Source organism: Budorcas taxicolor, chromosome 2, assembly GCF_023091745.1.
Source record: "Budorcas taxicolor isolate Tak-1 chromosome 2, Takin1.1, whole genome shotgun sequence".
NCBI classification, from domain to species: domain Eukaryota; kingdom Metazoa; phylum Chordata; class Mammalia; order Artiodactyla; family Bovidae; genus Budorcas; species Budorcas taxicolor.
The window spans coordinates 89075470-89101644 of record NC_068911.1 but is presented as its reverse complement, the minus strand read 5'-3'; positions in this window follow the sequence as shown (position 1 = coordinate 89101644).

Here is a 26175-nt window from a genome sequence, read left to right as displayed (position 1 = left end):
GACCCCATAGACGGCAGCCCATGAGGCTCCCCTGTCCCTGGAATCCTCCAGGCAGGAACACTGGAGTGGGTTGCCATTTCTTTCTCCAATGCATGAAAGTGAAAAGTGAAAGTGAAGTCGCTCAGTTGTGTCCTACTCTTAGTGACCCCACGGACTGCGGCCCACCAGGCTCCTCTGTCCATGGGATTTTCCAGTCAAGAGTACTGGAGTGGGGTGCCATTGCCTCCTCCTCTCTTGAACAATAGTTCAGTGATAAACAGAATCACAGGATTCCTAGCTTCTCCTCAAGGGATATAGATAACAATCTGATGTGTATTTTTGAATGATTTTGCAGAAGCTAAACCCCTACCCACCCACCACACAGTGGAGGATGTCGACTATGTGCTGATCAAAAGCACTAGACCCCAGGGCTTCCTAGGTGGTGTTAGTGGTAAAGAAGCTGCCTGCCAAGCAGGAGACACGAGAGATGCAGGTTTGATCCCTGGGTTGGGAAGTTTCCCTGGAGTAGGAAATGGCAACCCACTCCAGTATTCTTGCCGGGAAAATTCCATGGACAGAAAAGACTGGTGGACTAGAGTCCACAGGGTCACAAAGAATCAGACACGATGGAGCACACACAGAAAAAACAGTGGATTTTTGTGAAAGAAGATACTGAGGTAAAAGCACTAGACCCCAGACTGGCTGGAACCAGAAGACTGATCAAGATTCCTGAAACAAACATTAACCTGCTACCTCACTACCAGCCAATCAGAAGAATGTCTACAAGCTGACCGTGCACCCTGTGACCCTTAGTCATAATGCTGCCTGTAAACATCCTTGCCTGAAAGTCATTGGGGAGTTCAGGTCTTTTGAACATTCAGTTCAGTTCAGTTCAGTTCAGTCGCTCAGTCGTGTCCGACTCTTTGCGACCCCATGAATCGCGGCACGCCAGTATTGCATCCATCACCTCCCTGTCCATCACCAACTCCCGGAGTTCACTCAGACTCGCGTCCATCGAGTCAGTGATGCCATCCAGGTTTTCCTCTGTCGTCCCCTTTTCCTCCTGCCCCCAATCCCTCCCAGCATCAGAGTCTTTTCCAATGAGTCAACTCTTCGCATGAGTTTTGAACATTAGCTGCCAATTATCCTTACTTGCATGCATGCTAAGTCGCTTCAGCCGTGTCGGACTCTTTGTGACCCTATGGACTGTAGCCCGCCAGGCTCCTCTGTTCATGAGGATTCTCCAGGCAAGAATACTGGAGTGGGTTGTACCCTGCAAATAAATGTTGTACTTTCCATCACCATGATCCTGAGTCAGTAGATTGGCTTTGCTGTGCAACATGCAAGTGAACTCAAGTTCAGTTTGTAACAGGACAGTGCATGTGGAACTTTCTGGAAAGCACCCTACTGGGGAAAGCTATTCATAGAGCGGTGTCTCGTGGAAGACCCCTCATTACTCAAATCATTTGATGTGGGAGCTAAGGAGACCTGGGTGCTATTGGTCTTGAAGCACTGCAGGAGTTGGATGTTGAAGAAGCCCTGTGTACCCTAAGAACTTGCTGAGTAAGCACTGTAAAACCAGGAGGGAAAGCAGAAAGCCCCTCCCCCACCTCTCCAGTGCTCTCCACTGACAAAGCTTAACACTGTGCAAAGGTGCATAAACAATAAACTTTTAAAATTTTTTCTTTTTTTTTATTCACATGTTTGATGGAATATTTGTAATCCTATAACATATATTTTATTACCTAACAAGTTCTTTCTTTTTTTAATTCTTTTTATTTATTTATTCATTAAAAAAAATTTTTTTTGTTTGTACCCCATGGCATGTGGGACTTTAGTTTTCAGTTTCCTAACCAGGGATCAAAACTGTACCCCCTGCATTGGAAGCAGAGAGTCTTAACCACTGGACCACCAGGGAAGTCTCATAAAGGATCAATTTTAAAGGGCCCATCTCCATTATCACAGAGCAGACAATGAAATACTTAGAACTGAAAAGGAATGAACTGAATACCAGCACAATGTCTATTTCCCAAAATTATAATAAATAGTACTATTTTATATACTCCTGAATATTTGGAAAAATGCATATTTCCTACCTGAAACCTATATTTTTAGGAGACTCTATGATATAGGCCAAGATTTTATCCCACAGAAGCACCATCTGAAATATACAGGCCTTCGGAATACGTGGACTTACCAAAGTAAAAATGTCATCTGTGCTCACGTTCTGGACAAATTCATTTGAATGTTATAAGTGATAGCTATATTGATCAATTTAGTGAGCTGCTCAGGAATGATAAATTCAAAGGTAAAAAGATGAAAGGCTTAAGAATTAGAAACATTTAATATTAACTGCAGCAATTACAAATATGTCTTATGTTGTCATTTTTGCTGGGAAGCGTTCATGTTTGAATTACAATAATAAGATCTTCTTAAAATAGTAAGCAGTACACTTTGAACAAAAGTCTAAGATACATCAATTATAGGAAAACTTAGGTCCATTAAGGATTTCAGGCATGAAAATTGCCTGAACTTGAATTTTGTTTGCTATATTCTTAGGCTGTTAAAACATTCTCTTTCAAGTATTCTCAATGAAAGTTAAGCTTTAAAGTATTTTCCAATAGAATACACAGTTTCCCCTTTATAAGAGTTTATTCAAGATATATAAGACATAGCTCCTGCCCTAAAGTCAATCTGAAAATATAAAATAGCATTAGGCTTTTAATGTTACTGAGAGGGGGATTCCTTGCCTGCCCAGTGGTCAGAACTTGTCACCTTCCACTGCCGGGGTCACTGTTCAGTCCCTGATGGGGAAACTAATATCCTGCAAGCCCTGGATCATGGCCAAAAAAAAAAAAAAACACACAAGCTGTCACAGAGAATCAGATTTGGAGGGGTGCATAGACCAGAGTGATTAGCAAAACACAGCAGGTTGAGTCTAGACGGTTGGCTGCATTTGAAATCAAATTTTTCCATGTTTATTTTTATACCTAATAAGTATGCCTCATCAACAGTTAATTCATATATTGTAGGCAGAAGTAGGAAAAATTGCCCCAGCATATGAGCTGTTTCTTGCAAAACCAGAAAGAGCAAGGTTAGAAGATAAGAATGATTAGAATTGTGAAGTGTGACAAGCTGACTTTTTCTTTTCAATTTAAAGGCTATATGTCATTAAGTTTAAGAATGCTGTGGAGGACAATGCATTGCTCGATGAACGCTGGCGTTCCAGCTACAGTTTCACTGCTATGGGGAAAAAGAACATGTTGCCTCAATGGCAGTATGTGCAGCACACTGGATCATCTATTTACATACCCCTCCATCTAGAGGTATGTAAGTCAACTAAGATTTCTGATTCTTTTTGTTTTCAATTTAATTTAATTTGGGGCTAGTTTGTCGGCTCATATTAACAAAACTTAAGAATTGACAGATGATGTATTACGAGTATTGTTCTTTCGATCCTACTACTCATTCTACTTCTCCGTCTACTCATTTCTACTCCTTGAGAGCTATTTCCAGTGTCTCGGATAGCCTGCAAAAAACAGTCTACATAAACATATATATTTTTAAGCAATTATTTACTTACTTTAATTATTTTTTTTTTAATTTGGCTGCACCGAATCTTAGTTGCGGCACTCAGGATCTTCACTCTTCACTGTGGCACTCGGGATCCTTAGTTGTGGCACGAGAACTCTTAGTTGCCGCATGCAACCTCTTAACTGAAGCATGTGGGATCTAGTTCCCTGACCAAGGATTGAACCTGCGCCCGCTGCATTGGGAGCATGGTGTCTCAGAGCAGACCACCAGGGAAGTCTCCTACATAAATGCAAATATATATATTTGCACACAGATACATATATTTTATTTTCTCTTCCTCATCTCTGTCTTAATTAACTTCATTTATGATACATTACACAAATAATACAATTTACCAAGTTTATGTGTACAATTCAATGAGCTTTGGTAAATGCATACACTCACATAACTGACACCATAAACATGGTATAGAATATAACTATAACTTTTGAAATGCCAACCTTGGGCCTCTTTGCAGTCAGTCTTTTCCTGCCATCCCTTGGCCCCTGACAATAACTGAGTTTGTTTCACTAGAATTCTGTCTTTCTTAGAATTTCACTGAAATGGAATCATAGTGTGTGTAGTCTTTTGTGTCTGGCTTTTTCATTTAGCATAGCACTTTGGAGATTACTTCAAGTTGCTGTTTGTATCATTTCTTTTTATTGCTGAGTAGTATTCCTTTCAGAGAAGGCAATGGCAACCCACTCCAGTACTCTTGCCTGGAAACTCCTATGGACGAAGGAGCCTGGTAGGCTGCAGTCCATGGGGTCGCAAAGAGTCGGACACGACTGAAGCGACCTAGCAGCAGCAGCAGCAGCAGCAGCAACAGCAGTATTCCTTTGCATACAGTTTGTTGGTATTCATCAGTTGATGGACAAGTGCTTTTTCCAGTTTTTGGCTGCTATGAAAGAAGCTATTATGAACATTCATGTACAAGCTTTGTCTTGACGGATATTTTCATTTCTCTTAGGTGTAAAAAATACTTAGGACTGAAATTCCAAGGTTGTATAATAAATTTACATTTAACTTATTAAGAATCTGCCTATTGCTTTCAAAATGTCTACCATTTTGCATTCCCAACAGCAATGAATAAAAATTCTAGGTGGTCATATCATCATATACTTGGTATAGTGTTGTTGTTGTTGTTTTTGTTTGTTTGTATTAGCCATTCTAGCAAACATTGAGTGGGTATTAATTTGTATTTCCCTAATGGCTAACAATGTTGAGCACATTTCCATGTGTTTATTTGCCATCTTTATACTTTTTATAGTGATGTGTCTGTTCAAATCTTTTGACCATTTAAAATTTTTATTTGCTTGTCTTTTTATTATTGAGTTGTAAGAGTGAAGAAGAACTAAAGAGCCTCTTGATGAAAGTGAAAGAGGAGAGTGAAAAAGTTGGCTTAAAGCTCAACATTCAGAAAATTTAAGATCTTGGCATCCGGTCCCATCACTTCATGGCAAATAGATGGGGAAACAGTGGAAACAGGGACAAACTATTTTTCTGGGCTCCAAAATCACTGCAGATGGTGACTGCAGCCATGAAATTAAAAGACACTTACTCCTTGGAAGGAAAGTTATGACCAATCTAGACAGCATATTAAAAAGCAGAGACTCCCGAGAAAGCCCGCATGCGCGAAAATCTAGCCAATTAGCAGATGCTAAGGAACCCTTGCAACCAATCCGCCCCTGTCAACTCCCTGTCTTTGTTTTAACCCTATAAATACTCCTGTAATTCAGGGCTTGGGGCCCTTGTTCCACTCCATTGCATTGGATGAAACTTGGGTCCTGGCTCGAGCTAGAAATAAATTCCCTTTCGGCGTTTGCAAAAAAAATAAAATAAAATAAAATAAATAAATAAAAAGCAGAGACATTACTTTGTCAACTAAGGTCCATCTAGTCAAGGCAATGGTTTTTCCAGTAGTCATGTATGGATGTGAGAGCTGGACTATAAAGAAAGCTGAGTGCTGAAGAATTGATGCTTTTAAACTGTGATGTTGGAGAAGACTCTTAAGAGTCCCTTGGACTGCAAGGAGATCCAACCAGTCCATCCTAAAGGAGATCAGTCCTGGGTGTTCATTGGAAGGACTGATGTTGAAGCTGAAACTCCAATACTTTTGGTCACCTGATGCGAAGAGCTGACTCATTGGAAAAGACCCTGATGCTGGGAAAGATTGAGGGTAGGAGGAGAAGGGGACGACAGAGAATGAGATGGTTGGATGGCATCACCAACTCAATGGACATGAGTTTGAGTACACTCTGGGAGTTGGTGATGGACAGGGAGGCCTGGTGTGCTGCGCAGTCCATGGGGTTGCAAAGAGTCGGGGACGACTGAGTGACTGAACTGAAATGAAGTGAAGAGTTCTTTGTTCTAGATACAAGTCCTTTGATGTATGTTTTGCAAACATTTCTATTGGTCTGTTTTTTCACTCTCTTAACAGTATTTTTTGGAAGAGCATGTTTTACATTTTAATGAAGTCTAATGTATCATTTTCCTTTATAGCTTATGTTTTTTAAGTCCTATTTAAGAAATATTTACTTACTCCAAAGTTATTAAGATTTTCTCCTGTATTTTCTTCCAGAAATTTCATAGGTTTTATTTTCACATTTAGGTCAGTTAATACGACTTAATTTACAAATGGCAAATGGTCATCTTTCTTTCTTTCCTCGCACTAAATTGCATAGGCATCTTGGTCAAAATTCCATTGACTATACATGTATAGGTCTACTTTTGGATTCTGTTCCACTGATTTATAGGTCTATCTTTATACACCTTCACTTGATTATTGAAGCTTTATAATAAGCTTTGAAATCAGGAAGTTCTCCAAATTTCTGCTTATTTTACAATTTGTTTTGGTTATTCTCTCATTTTAATTGTTTTCCCTTTAAATAGGCCATGTTTCTGTTTCTTTACTTTGTGCTTGTTTATTGAGATTTGGGCATCTGAAAATAGCTTAGCTAGAGATTTGGGCATATGAAAACTAGCTTAGCTAGAGATTTGGGGACCTATAAGAACTTTTCTGGGTAAGGATCTTCTCTGGACTTGTGCAGGTAACTTCCCAGTCAGAGGTTTGCCTCTGCTGCTTCTTGGAGCTCATAATCTTCTCCTCCCTCTAGTGTCTGTCTGAGGTACTGCGGTCTCTCTGGTTGGGTGGTGGTGGTCAGTCCCTAGGTTCTGTCTCACATTTTGCAACTCTATGGACTGCAGCACGCCAGGCTTCCCTGTCCTTCACTATCTCCCAGAGTTTGCTCACACTCATGTCCACTGGGCCTTCCCTGGTAACTCAGCTGCAATGAGGGAGAATTGGGTTCGCCTGCAATTCGGGAGACCTGGGTTCAATCCCTGGGTTGGGAAGATCCCCTGGAGGAGAGCATGGCAACCCACTCCAGTATTCATGCCTGGGAAATCCCATGGACAGAAGAACCTGGTGGGCTACAGTCCATAGGGTTACAAAGAGTCTGACATGACTGAGCAACTAATCACACACATGTCGTTGAGTTGGTGATGCCATCCAACCATCTCATCCTCTGTCACCCCTTTCTCCTCATGGCTCAATCTTTCCCAACATCAAGGACTTTTCCAATGAGTCAGCTCTTCACATCAGGTGACCAAAGTATTGGAGATTCAGCATCAGTCCTTCCAATGAATATTCAGGATTGATTTCCTTTAGATTGACTGGTTTGTTCTCCTCACAGTCCAAAGGATTCTAAAGGGTCTTCTCCAGCACCACAGTTCGAAAGCATCAGGTTTTTCGGCGCTCAGCCTTCATTATGGGCCAACTTTCACATCCATATACAACTACTGGAAAAACCATGGCTTTGTCAGCAAAGTGATATTTCAACAAGCAATCTTGACTCAGCTTTGATTCATCCAGCTGGCATTTCGCATGATACACGCTGTTCAGTTCAGTTCAGTTGCTCAGTCGTGTCTAACTCTTTGCAACCCCATGGACTGCAGCACGCCAGGCCTCCCTGTCCATCACCAACTCCCCGAGTGTGCTCAAACTCATGTCCATTGAGTCGGTGATGCCATCAAACCATCTCATCCTCTGTTGTCTCATCCCCTTCTTCTCTCACCTTCAATCTTTCCCAGCATCAAGGTCTTTCAAATGAGTCAGCTCTTCACATCAGGTAGCCAAAAGTATTGGAGTTTCAGCTTCAACATCAGTCCTTCCAATGAACACCCAGGACTGGTCTCCTGTAGGATGGACTGGTTGGATCTCCTTGCAGTCCAAGAGACTCTCAAGAGTCTTCTCCAACCACTACAGCTCAAAAGCATCAATTCTTCAGCACCCAGCTTTCTTTATAGTCCAGTTCTCACATCCCCACATGACCACTGGAAAAACCATAGCCTTGATTAGACGGACCTTTGTTGACAAAGTAATGTCTCTTCTTTTTAATATACTCTCTAGGTTGGTCATAACTTTCTTTCCAAGAAGTAAGCGTCTTTTTATTTCATGGCTGCAATCAACATCTGCAGGGATTTTGGAGCCTAGAAAAATAAAGTCTGACACTGTTTCCACTGTTCCCCCATCTATTTGCCATGAAGGGATGGGACCAGAGGCCATGATCTTCGTTTTCTGAATGTTGAGCTTTAAGCCAATTTTTTCACTCTCCTCTTTCACTTTCATCAAGAGGCTCTTCAGTTCTTCTTCACTTTCTGCCATAAGGGTGATGTCATCTGCATATTTGAGGGTATTGCTGTTTCTCCTGGCCATCTTGATTCCAGCTTGTGCTTCTTCTGCCCGGCATTTCTCATGATGTACTCTGCATATAAGTTAAATAAGCAGGGTGACAATATACAGCCTTGATGTACTCCATTTCCTATTTGGAACCAGTCTGTTGTTCTAACTGCTGCTTCCTGACCTGCATACATGTTTCTCAAGAGGCAGGTCAGGTGGTCTGGTATTCCCATCTCTTTCAGAATTTTCCACAGTTTATTGTGATCCACACAGTCAAAGGCTTTGGCATAGTCAATAAAGCAGAAATAGATGTCTTTCTGGAACTCTCATGCTTTTTGATGATCCAACAGATGTTGACAATTTGATCTCTGGTTCCTCTGCCTTTTCTAAAACCAGCTTGCACATCAGGAAGTTCATGGTTCACGTATTGCTGAAGCCTGGCTTGGAGAATTTTGAGCATTACTTTACTAGTGTGTGAGATGAGTGCAATTGTGCGGTAGTTTGAGCATTCTTTGGCATTGCCTTTCTTACAGATTCAAATGAAAACTGACCTTTTCCAGTCCTGTGGCCTCTGCTGAGTTTTCCAAATTTGCTGGCATATTGAATGCAACACTTTCACAGCATCATCTTTTAGGAGTTTAAATAGCTCAGCTGGAATTCTACCACCTCCACTAGCTTTATTTGTAGTAATGCCTCCTAAGGCCCACTTGACCTCACACTCCAGGAGGTCTAGCTTTAGGTGAGTGACCACACCACTGTGGTCATCCAGGTCTTTGAGACCTTTTCTGCATAGTTCTTCCATGTCTTCTTGCCACCTCTTCTTAATCTCTTCTGCCTCTGTTAAGTCCTTACCATTTCTGTCCTTTATTGTGCCCATATTTGCATGAAATGTTCTCTTGGTAGCTCCAGTTTCTGCCTGATATAACAGCTGTTGTACGGCGTCCTTTTCAGCTTCCCCCAGCCCAGTATTTAATGTTCACATCCATTCTTTTCCCATCAGCACATTGAATCAGACAAGACAGAAATCAATCCCTTGGGCAGAAAAACCAGACCATTAGATTCACTTTTTTGTTTCCCTTCCAAGGGAGAATCTAGGAGTTGGGAGTGCCAGTGCTTTACTGGGAGCAGGCGGGGAAGACAGAGGAGCTAAGATAGGCAAATGGGAAGATCTTTCCTCCTTGCTTCTTTATGTCTCTTCTTGGCTTTGCACTTGGCTGTTGCAGCCTCTTAACTGCTTTCTCACAGAGGCAATTTGGCACCTCTATTGTGTTTTTTAATTTTTAGATATTTATCTTTTGTTTTTTGGCTCACTATGTCTCTGCTGCTGCTCTTGGGCTTTCTCTAGTTGTGGAGAGTGGGGGCCAATCTCTAGTTGTGGTGTGTAGGCTCTCGTTGCTGTAACTTCTCTTGTTTGGAGCACAGACTCCAGGACGTGCTGGCTCAGGGGTTGTGGCGCACGGGCTTAGTTGCCCCAAGGGCATGTGGAATCTTTCGGGACCAGAGGTCCAACCTGCGTCGCCTGCACCAGCAGGTGGATTCTCTGCCACTGGACCACCAGGGAGTCCTGGCACCTCCACTGTTACTAAGTTAGTGTCTCCACGGGGAACAAAGGCCTGGAATTTCCTATTCTACCATCTTCTTGCTATCACTGCTCTTGTTCACATTTTTCAGTTTTGAAAACTCAAATTTACAGAAAAGTTCAGACTACTATAATGAACACTCACCTAAGTTGACTAGCAAAGCTATGGCTAATATTTTCACCCATTTGCTTTCTCTCTCTGTCTCTCATATGAACAAACACTGAACTATCTGAAGTTAAGTTGCAGACATATGTTTGACTCTAAGTATTTCATGTGTATTCTTTAAAACAGGATGATATTTGTCAAATGATGACAGGATCAACACTTGATATAACAGTGTCGAATTGGTTGTTTACTATAGAAAAGAGGTTTTAAAATAGGACTTTGGGGATTGGCAGGCTTTTGGAAGCATCCATGGGCTAACGTCATTAATTGTGGTGTGGTGACTTGGGCTCCTGTTGACTCTTTGGCACTCCACGTATGTTTACTGGACTGAGTTCATACCTGATGGGCTGACTTTCAGAAGCGAGGCCCTGATGCTGATCAGTTTGCTTTTAAAATCCGTGTTCGCTGAGGTGAGCTGCTGATCAATTGAACAGGCAGCTGTGATGGTTACTTATAATTACGGCTTCTGAGGAAACAGTGTTTTCCAGCATTCATGGGGATCCTTTTATAATCCGTCCTCTCTTTTCATCCTCATTCAGTCAAGCTGAAAAAGCGACCAAATGTCCAGATTTTTACCACCACTTTTGTTGACTGTTCCAGAGTGTGAGGTTCCCTTTATGGAGATATGATTTTCAATTTGCACATTCATCATTGTGATTTTATCTTGCTTTTATCTTTGAATCATTTGCTGAATCACTGTTAGCCCAGTGGCTGGGTGGAATCATTTAAAAGTTTGGACGACAGACACTGAACAACAGTGACACAACAAATACAATGAGAAGTTCCTGTAATATTCAAAGGGAAATGAAGATACACCATAGCCATGCACCAAGACTTTTACAAGACTGAGGAATAAAACAAGGCCTAACAACTCACCGAGTTGACCTTAGTTTTGTCTTTTCTTCCAACATTAGTTTTTTCTCCCCTAACGTGTTCTTGCCTATACGAGGAGAAATTTTAGTAATAGCACAGACTCTCTCCTGGCTAGCCGAAAAAAGAAAATTAAGGCTATTCTGTTCTACTACCTGTAGGGCTCACTCAATGATAAGGAACACATTTTCAGTTACCATTTGAAGTTGTGCTTGCGGGTAGGGGAAAACATTTTGCGGAGGCTTTTCCCACAAAAGGTTTTATCTTTTAGACTCTTTTTAAAGAAATGTAGTTCACTCAAAGTGCTGAGGAGTTGAACTCCTCGAATGATCTCACAAATAGCCCTCCAGATCATTAACCCTGGTTCTGGGTCAGCACTGAAGAGACTGACTTTCGCAAAGGAAAAAATCCAGGAGGTACCCAAAGGGCATGATCAATCTAGAAGTTACAGATCTGTTGTTTCTGGGTATAGTTAGGAGAAACAATTGCCACTAAAGCACAAGAATAGTTGTATCCTTCTCTTGCCACAAAAGAATATTTCTGTTCATTTATATGTTATACTTAATTTTATATAATCTCTTATACACTATTAACTAATATATAGTGTATTACATAATATAGTTATTAATATATAAGCTATATTATATATTATAATACTGTATGTTACAATATCATATAAATTTTAAAAATATTTAATTTTTATTATGTAACTAACATACCTTCAATTCCTTTTCAACCTGGCTGTATTAGCAAAGCTTAGCAGAACTAAATTATAGATTTAGAAAAGTGATTGTTTTTATTTTTAATTTTTTTTTCTTTTCCAGCTTTAAAAAATACGTTTATTTATTTAATTTTATTCTTTTCCAGTTTTACCGAGGAGAGGTGGTGGTTGTTTTTAGTAAAGTTTACATCTAAGCACATCATTATTATTCATTAGGGGAACATGATGGACTGAATAAAAAATACAAACTTTCAATCAGTAAAGAATTACAATTTTGTTAAAATACAAAATTTCAATCAGTATTATTGTGTAAAATAATTTAAGAAGAAGTGTTATATATAGAAGAGTATTGCTCCAGCTCTCTTGGGAATTATAGATCTTTTTCTGATTTTCTGTTCTTTTGGCCACACAGCTCGAAGGATTTCATTTCCCTGGCCAGGGATTGAACCCAGTCCATGGCAGTGAAAGTCCAATTGCTAGTCCGCTAGGGAAATCCCCCAGAGGTCTTGGGAAAACACATTTTACAGTGTGTAGCTACCAGCTTATTCTTAAGATCTTGAATCAGCAACCCACTTTCAGGAACCATCAGTTATTGGAGGGTCTCTGGAGAATGTCTGTTTAGTATCTCCAATAGCTGTAACTTTTCAGTTGTGTTAAGGTCTTTATATTTTTCTAGAAGATTGTCAGTGGTATAGACAATAAGGTTTGGAGTAAAGAACAGAATCCTATGTAACTAAAATTTACCCCATCAGTTCAGTTCAGTCACTCAGTCGTGTCCGACGCTTTGCGACCCCATGAATAGCAGCACACCAGGCCTCCCTGTCCATCACCATCTCCCGGAGTTCACTCAGACTCATGTCCATCGAGTCAGTGATGCCATCCAGCCATCTCATCCTCTGTTGTCCCCTTCTCCTCCTGCCCCCGATCCCTCCCTCCCAACATCAGAGTCTTTTCCAATGAGTCAACTCTTCGCATGAGGTGGCCAAAGTACTGGAGTTTCAGCTTTAGCATCATTCCTTCCAAAGAAATCAATCCCAGGGTTGATCTCCTTCAGAATGGACTGGTTGGATCTCCTTGCAGTCCAAGGGACTCTCAAGAGTCTTCTCCAACACCACAGTTCAAAAGCATCAATTTATATTGCTGGATAAATAAGATGAAATATTCTATACAGGAAATTCAAGATCTAATAGTATTTTAACCATTGTGAGTGTTGTGGCTTTTCAACAGGCAAATGTCTTAACTTATCCAGAAAATAAATGTACTATTAATAGTACATATTCATAAATGATAGAGGGAACCAATTGCTACAATTCCTTCGGTGATCTCAAAGGATCTTTTAGGGCATGATCTTAGTGTTTGCCTTATTTTCACAATTTTTCCAGGTTAATTTGTGTTGTAACAGGGCATGAACTGACTACGTCCTCTGTTCCTGGAAGTATTCACATAACTGTTTGATTCTGTGGCCAATTTGTCCCTACTACGATGGGCTGTTTCATGGAAGATTCCACAAGTGTTCATTTGGGGTGTTACTGGGTGCTGTCAGATGGCCATTATGGATTTGCCAGACTTTATCCTCATAGATTAGATACCTTAATCATCCCCAGTATTTATTTTCAGAATTTGGGTATTCAGATTTTATCCATCTATGATGAACTCTTTAAACTTCTACATGAATTTATTGTTCTTATTTTTGTTTTTGATGATTTAATGATGTTCCTGTATAACTACTTTAATCAGGGAAATCTGTTTAGCATGACAATCTGTAAACATGTTTATATAGTATATGTAAAGTATTACTATAGTGATTATGGAATAGTATACTCACCTTTGTAATATCTCTGAGTGTCTAGCTTTATGACAGCAATTATTTTAGCATGAAGATATCAGGTAATTGATGTATCTGTTATTGTATATCCTTTTGGTGATGGTTGCACAATCTGTGACTATACTAAAGCCACTGAATTGTACACTTCAAATGGGTAAGTTGTAAGGAATGGAAATTATCTCAATAAAGCTGTTAGAAAAAAAAGGGAGGAATGAAAAGCATGACATTTATTTCACATAAAAGAATAAATATGAAAAATTACTCAAATTCATTATCAGAAAAAGGCAGATCAAGACCACAGCAAGATACTCTTTTACACCAGTGTTCAAAATTATCAAGTTCTAGGAAAAAAAATATTGAACTCTCCTATAAAATTGCTTGTGGCATTATGAATTAGTAACAGTACTTGGGAAAACGAGTTGTCATTGCCTTATGTTCTTATTTCCTGTGACTCAGAAATTCCAGTAAGTATATATCAATAGAAAGAGATTAGTAGTGATCACATGCATGCTGAAATGTGTAAACATTTGAAGGATCCAAATTACTCAATGACAATATTTTTCAAATGACCAATGCAAACTGATACAAAATCATACATGATTAAAAGATCCATTCAAAATTCAAGATACACTAAAGTACTTTAATGTAACAGAATATAAAAAGCTCATCTGATTTCAGATTCCACATTGCAATGAATCTTTAAGAAACCATTGCTTGGAGGGAGGTGGGAGGGGGGTTCATGTTTGGGAACGCATGTACACCCGTGGTGGATTCATGTCAATGTATCGCAAAACCAATACAGTATTGTAAAGTAAAATAAAGTAAAAATTAAAATTAAAATAAAGAAAGAAACCATTGCTTGTCAAGTTCTGCTGTTACATAAAAGAAAAATATCCACAATTATTTGAAGAGGCTATAAAAACACTGTTCCTTCTTCCAACTACCTCCCTATGCCAGGCTGGATTTTCCTCCTGTTCTTCAACAAAACAACACAGCACAATAAATTAAAGGCAGAATACTTTCTGAGAACTCAGCTGTTTTCTGTTAAGACAAACAAAAAAGTAAAACATAATGCTATACTTCTAATAATTTTCATAAAATCTTGTCATTAAAATATATTATTTATACTAACACATAGTGGACTCGTTTTTGTTTTTAAATGAATTTTAAAAGTAAATGTTTTAAAATTTCTAGCAAAACAAAACCAAAGCAAGCAGCAGGAGAATATGCAGGTCTATGGCAAACATTTTCAAATGGTAGAGCTTCAAAGCAAAAGGTCTAGTAACTTTATTAAACTCTTCCATATAGCTACCAAATGACACTACTCCAAACCAAAAGGTCTAATTACTTAGAACAAAGACCTAAGTGTAACAACCTTATGCAAAAAACTTAGTTAAACATCCCAGGCTAAAACAATAAACACAATAATGAGAAGTCAATGAAAGTAGAGCTCAGGTGGTTACTGAAACTGACTCATCTGGGAGCTGACTTAACAAAGTTTGGACATAAGGGCTCAGTAAAAGCACCTGTTGACCCAGAGCTTACCTGGGATAATGCAAAATCAGCTTTTAAAACAATCTTAGCAGAAATTCCAGAATTGCCAAGGGATAATGAGACTTCTATTGCCATCTGAAATAAAAGGACAAAGCTGAATTTGCTCCTTACCATAGTAATGGAGAACTACGCTGGTCAGGCAGAATCTGAGCAAACCTAACTGCAGGACTCATAGTCTTTGGAAAGCATGGCATTCAGGATGGGTGGGCTTTGAGAAGCATAGAAGGGTTGGCATGATCCTTAAAAGCTTGGTTATGCAAGTGACTATTGTTGATTGGTTGGTACTCTAAGGCATATTTTTTGGATTGAGTTTATCCCTGATTAGCTGACTTTTATAAGCAAAAGGCTAACGATGATCACTTGGCTTACAAAAGCAGGTTCACTGAGATGAGTTGTGTTTATCAGCTGAATGTGTTCTCATCGTGGCTTGGTTCTATTTTTGTTTAGTCACTCAGTTGTGTCCGACTTTGCAAACCCGTGGTCTGTAGCCTACCAGGCTCCTCTGTCCATGGGATTTCCCAGATAAGAATACTGGAATGGATTGCCATTTCCTTCTCAGGGGAGCTCCCTGACCCAGGGATGGAACCCACATCTCCTGCATTGGCAGGCAGATTCTTTACCACTGAGCCACCTGAGAAGCCTGACTTGGTTTTTATAGCTGCAGAAAAATCCATCTTTTTCTAAATTTGTGAGAATTTCTCATTCTGATTTTCTTATAGAACCATAGGACAGTTATTAAACATATTTGTTATAACATGTCATTGTTCAAATTTCACTACTCCCTTAGAGCAAAAAAATTTTCAACTGAAGCATAGTTGATTTACTAGTGAGTTATAAGCTGGAATCAAGGTAGGCGGGAGAAACATTAACAACCTCAGATGTTCAGATGATATCACTCTAATGGCAGAAAGCAAAGAGGAACTAAAGGACTTCTTGATGAGAGTGAAAGAGTAGAGCGCCAAAGAACTGATGCTTTCAAACTGTGGTGCTGGAGAAAACTCCTGAGAGTCCCTACTGATCCATGATCATGCATGCATTTAGTTGTTATGGGCCTTGAATCATCTTTATTCTAAAACAGTGCCTCTGCTTTTCTTTGTTTCTCATGACCTTGTTATCTGAAGAACATGGGCCAGCTTTTTGTTTGACTTTGGTTTTTAAAGAGCACCCTTCAATATGGATTTTTCCGATTCTTTCTTAATGGATAGATTTAGATTATAAATTATTGGTAAGCACATCACAGAAGTGATGTTGTTACCCCAGTGAATTACTTCATGGAACCTGAGTGATACTAATTTGTGCAAGTTTTGGTGATTTTCATAGTTGTCTCCACTGTAAAGTTACCATTTATCTCTTATTTACTAAGTATCTTATGAGGAGATACTTTGAGACTGTGCTCCTCCTTAGACTTTTGGTCAATGGTTTTTAACATTACTGATAATTATTGCCTGAATCAATTATCATGGTTGCACAATGGCATTTCCTAACTCTGTCATTCTGTCTCTTTTCTTTATTTACTAATATTTTTAGTATCAGTATAGGCTCATAATTCTTATTTTATTCAATGGTCTATGATTCCACTGTTCCAGATTCAGCCAGTGGGAGCCCTTCAAGCTGGCTCTTGTGTCCTTTAAATATATTCCCAACATTTTTAAAGCACTTGTTAATTTCTGGCACAAAAAAAGATATTCCAGGCTCTTCTTATACTTTCTCAACCCAGCCCTGGTATTAGTCATTTCTCTAAGGATGTTTGGATCCTTTCAGTGAAACATTTTTTTCCCATTAAAATAGTTTGGATTTCACTACATATTAGTAAGTACATAGATAGTTGAATAGTATTCTACAGTATAGTTGTACCTAATCTATTTAACATGCCTTCATTGAGTTGTTTCCAATCTTTTTTCTTAAATCAAACAATCTGGCAATGAAATGTCTCCAAACTTTACAAATGAGCATATTTGTAGGATAATCATTTAGAAGTGGTATTTTTGCATCAAAGAATTTGTAGCTTTGATAAATACTGCAAATTGTCTTTCCTAGAGATTGCACCAATTAACATTTCTAACAGTATCATGAGGGCCAAAAATGAAGCTTACAAATTTAGGTCAAAATACTGTTTTATCCATAGTACACTTAGACGACTTATAATTTTCGATTGTTTTATTTTACTAGAATAGGCAGTTTAAGAAAAATTTCCTTAATCCAGTGATCAGGAAAAGTAGAACATATAATCCTGCCCATGAGTAGCCCTGGTGATGAATTCAAACTGGATTAATTTTCTGGATTTGTGGTTATGTTCTTTCTCCACAAAGGCCTGAAGTATAACAATGAGTCACTATTCCTTTTGGCTGCTCAAGACTGTCAGTTTCAATTATCTTTGTAGCTCTCGAGCTTCTAAAGACTTGTTTTCCCTCCATAAATATGTTTGAGATATAGGAAAATGATTTCCGCCATATACCGAGGGGTCCTTTCAAAAGCAGATATCTGTGTTTCAATTACAAATAGTATTAATAGTTAAAAGCTGTCCTATAAAAGTTAAAGAAAATTTGTGCCTGGAGCACAGTAGGAATCTCAGACTTTGGTTTTGAAAAGAATAGTTCAGGGGCATATTAAAAATGTAGACTACTTGACTTGTCCAAGAACAACTGATTCAGTAGGTCTGAGAGATACAGACCAGATATTTGCAGTTTGAAAAGCTTTCCAGTTCATGACGTAGTGATTCTGGAACCACATTTTGAGACTTGAAGTGAAAGTCAGTTGTGTCTGACTCTGTGACCCCATGGACTATATTGTCTATGGAATTCTCCAGGCCAGAATACTGGAGTGGGTAGCCATTTCCTTCTCCAGGGGATCTTCCCAACCCAGGAATTGAACCCAGGTCTCCTGCATTGCAGGCAGATTCTTTACCAGTTGAGTCACAAAAGAAGCCCACATTTTGAGAAATATAGCATTAAATAACTGTTAATGAACTGTAGTCTCATACTTTTAATGTGGGCTAGAAAAACCATCTCAATGAAAAAGTGTTTTGTTGTTGTTGTTGTTGGGAGAGTATTCATGGTTTTCTAACATGTTTTATTTAAATCTGAGAAACCAATGTTTCTATGGCTAATATTTTCTGAATATTTATAGCATGTACCCACTCATTGTTTAAGCATTTTTCATGTATTGATTTACATATACCTCATAAGCCTATGAGGCAAGTGCAATTACTCCCATTTTACAGAAAAGGAAACTGAGGCACAAGAGATCAAGTGACTTGCCAGTCACATGGTTAAGAAGTTGTAGGGTCAGGATTTAAACCCTAGTAATCAGCCGCTCTCATACTATATTGCCCCTCTCTTTTCATTTTAACTTGAAGGAACTCAATTTTCTCATCTGAAAAGGAGTTGACTTTGTCCTAAATGGCAGGAACCTTCTGCACAGTGGAAAGTGTGTAGTTACATGTACAGATAAAGCTCTTGGTCTGTGAAAGGATTAAAACACCTCTCAGTTAATATAATTATATAACATTGTATAGAATGCAAGGGTAGTAGATTTCATGATGGTCATGGGTAATGTTGTTAGCTCTATATTTTTATTGTATAGGAACTAATAATGGGATAAAATAATCTTTAAATTTTTTTCCATCTATTAATTATTGAAAAGTCCATCACAGGATCTCTTAGTAACATAGGATTTAAAAAGCTAAAAAGATCTCAAAGTCTGCCCTTCTTTAAATGAATCTAGCAAAATAGTTATCGTGTTGGGTAATGTTTCAAACATCTCTCAGAACCTGTATTGTTGCTGTTTAGTTGCTAAGTCATGTTCAACTCTTTGCAACCCCATGGAATACAGCAAATCAGGCTCCTCTGTCCATTATCTCCCAGAGTTTGCTCAAACTCATGTCTATTGAGTCTATGATGCCATCCAACCATCTCATCCTCTGTCATCCCCTTCTCCTGCCTTCAATCTTTCCCAGCATCAGGGTCTTTTCCAATGAGTAGGCTCTTTGTATCAGGTGGCCAAAGTATTGAAATCATTATACTCCACAGTTTTTAAATGACAAAATTAAACTAACTCATATATTTCAGAAAAAATATGCAATTTTTCAATCAACATATTCATGTAATAGTGAAGTGAAAGTGTTAGTCGTGTTTGACTCTTTGCAATCCCATGGATCCCGTGTCCACGGAATTCTTCAGAAAGGAATATTGGAGTGGGTTGCCATTCCCTTCTCCAGGGGATCTTCCCAACCTAGGGACTGAACTCAGGTCTCCTGGATTGCAGGCAGATTCTTTACTGTCTGAGCCACCAGGGAAGACTATTCATGTAATAAAAACCAGTTAAATTCCTACTATGCACCAGGATTTGTGCTAGGCATTAAGCAAGGATATTTATCATTTACTGAACTTTGAGGATGGTGTTTTTCTTCTCATTTTACTGATGAACACATGGAAAAGTTAAGCATTTTAGGGGCGGATCCTAAGTTGCAGAGTGGGAGAGCAGTATTTCACTCCTCACCTATTTGATTCCCAAACTGGGCTCACTGCATTAACTTTAATAATTTGGATTACAGATAGATATTTTATGTTACTAAATGGTTACTAAAAGAGTTCTTTCAATAGTGAGCTTTTGTAGGACTCTTACAATGTTCAAGAGTAAATCCACCATAAAAATCATATCCTACAAGGCAGAGCTCATTAAAAGTTGATGAATGAATGTAGCTTAAACAGATTAATTTTGGGTTACACACGACTACATTAAAGTTCCCTAGTTTACTCTTTGAGATTCACATTGTTTATTTGTAAACTCAGGAAAAGTACTTCATCTTAGAACCATCATGAGAAATAAATGAGATCGTATATTAAAACATCTGGCACTCAGTAAGAAACAGTTTTTAGAAAAGCAATATTATAATTCTGAAATATGTTTAGGTCATAAACTGGATTCTAGTTGGACAGGAGGACAGATCTAAGAATTATTAGGAAGGACGATTCATTAGGACACAGGGACAAGTATGACAAAGGAGTCACTGATAGACATGGCATAGGCTTGATTGTGGCTGGAAAATATGTGATTAAATAAAGAATGGGGAAATTGAGCAGGAATATTGGATACTGAAAGAGGAACTCCCCAGGTCGGTAGGTGCCCAATATGATACTGGAGATCAGCGGAGAAATAACTCCAGAAAGAATGAAGGGATGGAGCCAAAGCAAAAACAATACCCAGTAGTGGATGTGACTGGTGATAGAAGCAAGGTCCAATGCTGTAAAGAGCAATATTGCATAGGAAACTGGAATGTTAGGTCCATGAATCAAGCCAAATTGGAAGTGGTCAAACAGGAGATGACAAGAGTGAACGTCGACATTCTAGGAATCAGCGAACTAAAATGGACTGGAATGGTGAATTTAACTCAGATGACCCTTCTATCTACTACTGTGGGCAGGAATCCCTTAGAAGAAATGGAGTAGCCATCATGGTCAACAAAAGAGTCCAAAATGCTGTACTTGGATGCAATCTCAAAAACAACAGAATGATCTCTGTTGGTTTCCAAGGCAAACCATTCAGTATCACGGTGATCCAAGCCTATGCCCCAACCAGTAATGCTGAAGAAGCTGAAGTTGAATGGTTCCATGAAGACCTACAAGACCTTTTAGAACTAACACCCCAAAAGATGTCCTTTTCATTATAGGGGACTGGGATGCAAAAGTAGGAAGTCAAGAAATACCTGGGGTAACAGGCAAATTTGGCCTTGGAGTACGGAATGAAGCAGAGCATAGGCTAATAGAGTTTTTCCAAGAAAATGCACTGGTCATAGAAATCACCCTCTTCCAACAACACAAGAGAAGACTCTACACATGGACATCACCAGATGGATCAACACTGAAATCAGATTGATTATATTCTCTGCAGTCAAAGATGGAGAAGCTCTATACAGTCAACAAAAACAAGACCAGGAGCTGACTGTGGCTCAGATCATGAACTCCTTATCGCGAAATTCAGACTTAAGTTGAAGAAAGTAGGGAAAACCACTAGACCATTCAGGTACGACCTAAATCAAATCCCTTATGATTATGCAGTGGAAATGAGAAATAGATTTAAGGGCCTAGATCTGATAGATAGAGTGCCTGATGAACTATCGACGGAGGTTCCTGACATTGTACAGGAGACAGGGATCAAGACCATCCCCATGGAAATGATATGCAAAAAAGCAAAATGGCTGTCTGGGGAGGCCTTACAAATAGCTGTGAAAAGAAGAGAAGTGAAAAGCAAAGGAGAAAAGGAAAGATATAAGCATCTGAATGCAGAGTTCCAAAGAATAGCAAGGAGAGATGAGAAAGCCTTCCTCAGCGATCAGTGCAAAGAAACAGAGGAAAAGAACAGAATGGGAAAGACTAGAGATCTCTTCAAGGAAATTAGAGATACCTGGGGAACATTTCATGCAAAGATGGGCTCCCTAAAGGACAGAAATGGTATGGCGCTAACAGAAGCAGAAGATGTTAAGAAGAGGTGGCAAGAATACACAGAAGAACTGTACAAAAAAGATCTTCAAGACCAAGATAATCACGATAGTGTGATCACTCACCTACAGCCAGACATCTTGGAATGTGAAGTCAAGTGGGCCTTAGAAAGCATCACTACGAACAAAGCTAGTGGAGGTGATGGAATCCCAGTTGAGCTACTTCAAATCCTGAAAGATGATGCTGTGAAAGTGCTGCACTCAATATGCCAGCAAATTTGGAAAACTCAGCAGTGGCCACAGGACTGGAAAAGGTCAGTTTTCATTCCAATCCCAAAGAAAGGCAATGCCAAAGAATGCTCAAACTACCGCACAATGGCATTCATCTCACACGCTAGTAAAGTAATGCTCAAAATTCTCCAAGCCAGGCTTCAGCAATACGTGAACCGTGAACTTCCAGATGCTCAAGCTGGTTTTAGAAAAGGCAGAGGAACCAGAGATCAAATTGCCAACATCCGCTGGATCATAGAAAAAGCAAGAGAGTTCCAGAAAAACATCTATTTCTGCTTTATTGACTATGCCAAAGCCTGTGACCGTGTGGATCATAATCAACTGTGGAAAATTCTGAAAGAAATGGGAATATCAGACCACCTGACCTGCCTCTTGAGAAACCTATATGCAGGCCAGGAAGCAACAGTTAGAACTGGACATGGAACAACAGAGTGGTTCCAAATAGGAAAAGGAGGACATCAAGGCTGTATATTGTCACCCTGCTTATTTAACTTCTATGCAGAGTACATCATGAGAAACGCTGGGCTGGAAGAAGCACAAGCTGGAATCAAGATTGCCGGGAGAAATATCAATAACCACAGATATGCAGATGACACCACCCTTATGGCAGAAAGTGAAGAGGAACTAAAAAGCCTCTTGATGAAAGTGAAAGAGGAGAGTGAAAAAATTGGCTTAAAGCTCAACATTCAGAAAACTAAGATCATGGCATCCGGTCCCATCACTTCATGGGAAATAAATGGGGAAACAATTGAAACAATGTCTGACTTTATTTTTTTGGGCTCCAAAATCACTGCAGATGGTGACTGCAGCCATGAAATTAAAAGATGCTTACTCCTTGGAAGCAAGTTATGACCAACTTTAGTTCAGTTCAGTTCGGTCACTCAGTCGTGTCCGACTCTTTGTGACCCCGTGAATCGCAGGACGCCAGGCCTCCCTGTCCATCACCAACTCCCGGAGTTCACTCAGACTCACGTCCATCGAGTCAGTGATGCCATCCAGCCATCTCACCCTCTGTCGTCCCCTTCTCCTGCCCTCAATCCCTCCCAACATCAGTCTTTTCCAATGAGTCAACTCTTCGCGTGAGGTGGCCAAAGTACTGGAGCTTCAGCTTTAGCATCATTCCTTCCAAAGAAATCCCAGGGCTGATCTCCTCCAGAATGGATTGGTTGGATCTCCTTGTAGTCCAAGGGACTCTCAAGAGTCTTTTCCAACACCACAGTTCAAAAGCATCAATTCTTCAGCGCTCAGCCTTCTTCACAGTCCAACTCTCACATCCATACATGACCACAGGAAAAACCATAGTCTTGACTAGATGGACCTTAGTTGGTAATGTCTCTGCTCTTCAATATGCTGTCTAGGTTGGTCATAACTTCTCTTCCAAGGAGTAAGCGTCTTTTAATTTCACAGCTGCAATCACCATCTGCAGTGATTTTGGAGCCCCCCAAAATAAAGTCTGACACTGTTTCCACTGTTTCCCCATCTATTTCCCATGAAGTGATGGGACCGTGCAAGACCTTTATGTTCTGAGGAGAGACAGAGATACAGGATTTGGAGAGGCAGAGAAGATAGAAATTAGTTGAATGAATAGATGAAAGATGGATGAGTTAATACATGGACAAATTGATAAACTAAAACAAAATATCCTTTGGGTGTCTGATAATATAAAATTCAGTGGGAGCCGGTTCATGGTGGTTGCTTCAGAATTCCTATAAAAGAGAAGCTTGGGTATAGCAATCTAGTTGGAAAGATGTCTGGAGAAGGGTCTATGTGATGAATGAGATTTGTCTAGAGGCTACAATATCTTAGTATTGATACTTTAGATCAGACTGAGAAAACACCAAAGAACAGGGAGGGGGCAATGATTGAGATAATGGCTGGAACAATGCCCCTCAGGCTAACCTGCAAATCTTCCACTTCAGTCATATGTAAGATAATTAAATAGGTTTACATACAAAGAGCTATCAGCAGGGAGAAAGTGAAAGTGAAAGTGAAGTTCCTCAGTCTTGTCTGGCTCTGCGACCCTGTGGATTATAAGCCCACCAGGCTCCTCAGTCCATGGGATTCTCCAGGCAAGAATACTGGAGTGGGTTGCCATTTCCTTCTCCAGGGCATCTTCCCGACCCAGGGATCGAACTCAGGTCCCACATTGCAGGCAGACGCTTTAAGCTCTGAGCCCAGCAGGGAGATAACATTTAATTCTCCATTGGGATAAAGGAGATAAGGGAAGGATTTCATTAAAAGGTATATTTTAGTTGACATTTATCACACTTGAAAAATTGACTTAGTGTTCTAAACACAAAGAATAACATAGACCTTCAAAGGCACAGAAAATTTACAGATTTTGGCAGATTGTTTAGTACCTGGCTGAAGTGGGGCTCAGGCTGGAGGTGAAGCAGTGACCCAATAATAGGCTTGCATGTTATGCCAAGAATTTTGAAATTCATCCTGTGATTGATGGGAACTGCTAAAGGATCTCGGGTGTGAGAGTGACAATGATAAAATATTACAAAACATCTCAGGAAGAGCATGGTTGTACACACTTGAAAGAGGAGCAAGATGACCACCTCAACCTCTTTAATTATAAATGAGGAATTAGGAAAAGAAAAAAGAAAGAATAGAACAAAGGCCCTATACACAAAGGATTGATATTCTAGTAGGGAGAAACAGACAATAAAAAAATAGATACACAATGAAATATCAGAGTGTGATAAGTGTTAGAAGAGAAAAGCCCAGTGAGGCACACCAGCTGGGTGGAGGTACTGAATATTTGTCTCAAGACAAAGTTAATATTTTTTCCACTAATCTCATAGCCTTCATAAAAAATAACAGGATTTCAAGATCCTCTCTCTTTCCAACACAAGAGCTCCACAATACTGAAATCTCAATGCAATGCAATGCTGTCCATATATTTGAGTCTAATAACCTCTTTCCCTTCTTAAGTATCTGTGTTTTGCCAAAATGCAGAAAATGAGCAAATTTCCCTCCAAATGTTTAAGGAGTTGCTATCAGACTGCATTGAAAAGCTTTCTCCTCCATTATGTCTGAAGTGTCTCTACATTTCATCCACACACAGCTTTAAACTATTTCTTTAATTTCCACAGCTTGGCTCACAAGGACTTGTGTGTCTCCTCTCTTTTCCTTCATCTTTTTGTTTAAGAAACACGCTCTGAGAGCTTGGTTTGGCAGACGCTTTGCTAGGTGCAGATAACACAGCCCTGAATTCAGTACAGCTGATAGTTGTACAGTGTGGATAAGTAGAGGCTCAAGCCGGGTGGCTGCACCCATGAGACCAGGGTGGAAAGACCAGTTGCTCTTGGGCCTTAGATGTCTATTTTAAAGTTGATATAATTTTGAGTGCTCAAAGGTCTATAAAGAGGGTAAGGACTTTCATTCCCCGGTGGCTCAGATGGTAAAGAGTGCGGGAGACCTGGGTTCAATCCCTGGGTTGGGAAGATCCCCTGGAGAAGGAAATGGCAACCCATTCCAGTACTCTTGCCTGGAAAATTCCATGGACTGAGGAGCTTGGTAGGCTACAGTCCATGGGGTCGCAAAGAGTCGGACACGATTGAGCGACTTCACTTTCAAGGACTTTTATTAAGGGTATAAGTAGGTTCTCCAAGTATTAAGTCTCCAAGTGTTAAGTGTTAATCAAGTCCCACCCTTCAACGCCTGAGGCCAATTAGAAGAATGTCGATCCTAAATCAACTGAATCACAATATCTAAGGCTGGAGGGGGTGGGGGGCAGACACTGGCAGTTGAATCGTGAATATGCTCCCGGCCATTGTTGCTGCTGCTGCACTGTACACTTAAAACATGAGAGCCTCTGGCCTCTTCAACGTTTTCTCACTTGGCTTTCACCTGAAATCGGTACTATTATCATCCATATTGTACACGGGAGGAAGTTGAGGCATAAAAAAGTTGATAAACTTGCGAAGGTAACGCGGAACTAGGGTTGGAATCTAGACGAATCTAAACGCTGCTCGTAAATATCACAGTACAGTTATCTCCTGTTGTTAAATGATTTGTTGCTAATACTTCAACAAATACTGGACTTGCAGTTTGAAGATCCACTAAATTTAGTCTGGTGAACTTGGCGATCCGCTTCCATTTTGAATTTCAAGTCTCTGGAAGGTAAAAATTGGGCCCAACCTCCTTCTCCATCCCGCAAGGTGACCTGAGGGGTAGGGAGGGACAACAGGCGGGGAAGGGAGGCGATCGATGATTTGGGCACTCCGCCCCCTGTTGGATTGGCTCGAGCCTCTCCCGCTAGGCCTGTTTTACTCCCGCGCGCTCCGGGGCCCGCCCCCGCCGCCATCTTGGTCGAGGACGGAGTGGGCCGCACGCGGGAGTAAACAGCCCGAACCGGGTAAGTGGAGCTGCGGCCACGTCCGGGTGCTGCAGGGCAGCGGCGGAGACGACGCAGGCCTATCCTCGTACGTCGGGGTGAATGCTGGGGTTTCAGTGCTAGGCTGCGGGGAACCTTCAGCCTGGTCAATCTCC